A 4,660-nucleotide genomic window follows, 5' to 3' on the forward strand; every position below is an offset into this window, starting at 1 on the left:
CGCGGAGACCGAACGCCTATTTCTGAAGACGCGGCTGCAAGGAGCAGGCCTCGCCGACGCGCGCCTCCGCTCCCGCGCACTGACATGAAAATCATTATCCGCCCGACCGCTGGCCTCATCGTTTGAAAACTACAGACCCACCAAATGGCCGAGGCGATCGTCCAAGCCACCGGAGGAGCGCCGACCTGCAAGGGGGACGATTTCATCTTCCGCCTGTGAAACCGCTCGAACGTCATCATCGTAAGCAGCACTCACGAGGCCAGCGCGACCGCCCTCATGAAAATTATGAGCGTCACCTTTCACCGACGATCGCCCCCTGTGAAGTTGTATCTATCAGCACCCGAGGGCCTGCTTAAAAGTGTCGTATACAGCATCGCCACATGTACCGGCGAAGAGCTTATGGAGAATCTTCGGGTCCGCACAGATGGAGTCTGCATCGTGCGGGTCCGTTTGCACTGGCAATTCCAGACAGCCCTACTTCACTTCGAGGGGACCCAGGTACCTATATTTGTGTACTTCTACGGAGCGGAGATACCTTGCCGAGACTACCAGCCGACAAGGCAGTTCTGCTCCATCTGTAGAACCACCGGACACCAACCAGACGTCTGTCCGAACCCCATGGTTCGTTCGCGCCACGTTTGCACCACATTAACCTAGACGCCGGGCACACTTGTGTGCCGAAGTGCGCCCTCTGCGGAGGGGCCCATCTCACAGCTGCAACCGAGTGCAACATCAAGGTCAAGTGCATTCCCCCCAGTTGGAAGCATACCTCCACCAAGACACCCAAAACCCAACGACAGCCCCACCCGGTCACCTCAGTCGACCAAGGAGGCTAACCTTCACCCACGATCGTTCAACTCCGAGCGGGAAAACTCCGACTTCGACTACTCGGAATATTCGAGCACTTACAGATCCCAATCCGGTTCCAACCCGAGGTCCAGGTATCGCTCCTGCTCTCGCCCCTGGCCTCGCTTTCGGTCGCCAGGACGGCGATCTCGGTCGACGCCCAAGCAAGAACAGCAGAGAGCACCAACCACAGCGGCACTCAATGACAAGGAGCCCCCTCAGCACCGACGACAGACCAAGGAAGCCTCACTCAAGAGGACTACCACCAAAGAACAGGAAGTACACTGGAGGGGTAGCCTCCCCCTCGTATGAAAAACCACAGACGCCGCCATCTATGAAAGTTGAGCAGGAAGACGCGACCATGCGCGCACAGATACAAGCACTCAAACAAGTAAGCAGACAACTCAAACAACAAGTGATACAGCTCACATATATACCACAAGAGGTGGCTCCACACAAAGCCATCATTGACCTACCAACACATGTCGGTGCCATCCGCACCTAGATGCAAGCCTTCATGAACGCTACACGCGCCCAGTTGGGAGAAATAATACAGACTGCAAAACAACGCACAGAGACAGCAATAAAACACGTGGAAGCCTGTGTACACAGCAAGCTTGAGAACGAGCTTCATTCTAGAAAACTACGAAAGACCTTTACAAGGCCACATCTGTAGCAGGACCGAACCAAATCGTAACATCATCGACCACAACATCCAACAATGCCTAGACCATACAGGCAAGTCAAACGAAATTTAGAAATTTGGCAATGAAACTGGCGTGGGTACCGAAGGAAGAAAGGGCTGCTGACATGATCGCTGGTTCCTCAAAGACACCGGGGGCCATAGCCCTACAAGAGCCCGGTTCCCAACCAACACTACATGGCTACGAATAATACCACACAAGTCAATACGACAAGGGGAAGGTAGCCATGCTAGTAGATAGAAACATCACAACCATATAACACAAACTCATAGACGGCGTGGACGTACTACATATACTTCTCGAAATAATATGCAAAAGCAACCAGAAACAGAGCGCTTTCTTCCTCAATATTTATGCCCCCCCCAGCCACAGGCGGGCAAACACAGAAAAACTATTTGGGGGCATCCTCCGCCTCGCTAAGGACAGTCTCCTGGTAATCATAGGCGATTTCAATGCTCAGAGCATGCTGTGGGGGTACCAGAGGCAGGATTGGAAGGGTCTCCAGCTAGAAACACTTATTGGGCAGTGTCACTTCGCACTCATCACAGACCCGAACATAGAAAACGAGGAAAGGGAATAGCGTAACACGTGACACCACTCCCGACCTCGTCTTGAAAGCTCAAACCACGCGAGCCCAATGGATCAACACACTTGAAATCTTAGGCAGAAATCACATATTAACCACAAAACTACAGACTGGAGGCCTACGCAGGCAGATTGGCACTGCTTGGCATTGGCAAAAATCAAGGAAGCACAAGAACAGGACGCCGACACAATCACGAACCTGTAAGGCTGGCGCGACTACTTGCTTCGACATGAACAACAGTACACATACGAAATCGCCAAAACGGAAGAAACCAAATAGGCGGATCCCCCTTACAACACCTGTGGTATGCCAAACGGGGCCTCACCCGCCGCTGGAAAAAACAACAATTAACTCAAGAAGTGCATAGCACAAATAACAGCGGAAGAATATTGAGCCATGCAACTCGTCTCCGCCAACTTGTATAGATTCTGCGACTCTTTCGGTGGCACCCTGGATACGGCCAAGACGTGGTACATCCTCAAAACCATCCTGGACCCCACCAACACCAAAGGAGAAGGATACAGGCTCTGGAGCGGTTACTACACACCTACTCAGGTAGCCGACAAGACCTCACCGATGCCATCAAGACCAAGTGCTATGAAGATCCCGCTCCCACACTACCATGTAGAACACCCTACACAGGGCAACCCAACCCACCTATGGATGAACCTATCACATAAAAAGAAATGACAGCGCTCATCGCTGCTGCCACCCGTAGCACAGCGGCGGGCACGGACTAGATCACGAACTCCATGATCAGAAACCTGAGCGGCAAGTCTATCTCCGCGCTTGCGGCCTTTCTCAACCAACACTGGGAACAAGGAACGGTGCCGGCGATGTGTAAACACGCACAAGTAATCATGATCCCTAAACAGGCCATTTGTAATTGAAAGCATCAGACCCATCTCGCTCACGTCCTGCCTCGGCAAAGTGTACGAGAAAATTATCAACACTAGACTACAAAGACACAAGGTAACACACACCTGCCGAACACCATGTTCGGTTCCTGCACAGGCCTGTCCACACAAGATGTGCTACTCCAAATCAAGGAAGAAGTCCTCAGCAACGTTTCCCGCAGCGGCGAACACGTCCTCCTAGCCGTCGACATCAAAGGGGCTTTCGACAATGTCAGCCACCAAGGAGTCCTAGAAGGGCTGGACAACACGAACTGCGGTGGGCGAACCAACAAGTATGTTCAGAGTTCCTGGGCCATCACACCGAGGAGCTGAAGATGGGACAGATCGAGACTCCAGTGTACCACCCTGCCAACAAAGGCACACCACAGGGTGCTGTCATCTCACACACGCTGTTCAACGTCGCCATGATCGGCTTCGCAAGCAAACTTCGGGACGTAGCATGTCTTCGGCACGTAATCTACGCAGACGACATAACACTCTGGACCACAGCAGGGTCCTTCGTTGAAAAAGAAGAATGGCTGCAAACTGCAGCAAATCTCATCCAAGAATACGTCAGCCAACGGGGACTACAAGCTCCACCGAGAAATCTGAGCTCCTGCGAGTCTGGCGTGGCCGGGGTAACCACACAGTCCCCAAAGACCCAAGAAGAAACTCGGATGCGCCTCAACTGAGGCCTCATACCAGAGAAGCCATTGAGAAGAGAAGTGTAAAAGAAGTGTCAAGGCGTTATCACGCATGATCTCCCGCGTAACATCCAAGAACAGAGGCATGAAGAAAAGGGACACGCTTTGACTTTTCAGAAGCCTTGTGGTGAGTCGAATGACATAGAGCCTGCCCTACTACCATCTCACACAGTCTGAGACGAAGCATGCCGACACACTTTTGAGGATAGCTTTCCAAACCTCTCTCCCCCTGCTGATGAGTACATCGACTGAAAAATCATTGGCGCTAGAGTTGCACAACAACCTCAGCGAACTGACAGAAGCCCTTCACGTCTCGCAACAACAGAGACTTGCACGGACTCGCAGGGGTCGGCAGGTGCCACAAACCTTCAGCTTCCAAGCTATAACAACAGGAACCCAAGAAACCTGCTTGATACCTCGTCACGTCCAGAACAGGTTTCACGTTGCCCCGAGACCACGCAGCATGGACCCTAACCTACACTCCTGCAATGAGGAGAGCAAGGGCCCATTACATAGACAATGCATTCAGGTTCCATACCACGGCCCGCTTTCCAGACGTCGCCATGTATGGGACGAACAACCAGGGCGCGGCGGCAGTGTTAGGTGGCCACCGAGGCAACCTTGACTCCTGTGCATCGACCCGCCCTTGCACGATTACGAAAGCGGAAGAGTTGGCCATCGCGTTAGCAGTCCCCGAAAGTCAACACGCAAACCACCCACTGACGATCCTCACGGATGCTCAGCAGGTCTGCCGCAACTTCTACTGGGAAGAATCGAAAGACCTGGTGCATAACTACTAGCCCAAGCACTCAAGGAGGACCCTGAGGACTTCACCACCCAAATAATAATCGATACAGGGCCACACTGGCATCACGAGCAACCTGCAGGCCGACAGCGCACCTCGAGCATTCGTTCATAACCGAG

Source organism: Dermacentor variabilis, chromosome 8, assembly GCF_050947875.1.
Source record: "Dermacentor variabilis isolate Ectoservices chromosome 8, ASM5094787v1, whole genome shotgun sequence".
Taxonomy (NCBI): Eukaryota; Metazoa; Arthropoda; class Arachnida; order Ixodida; family Ixodidae; genus Dermacentor; species Dermacentor variabilis.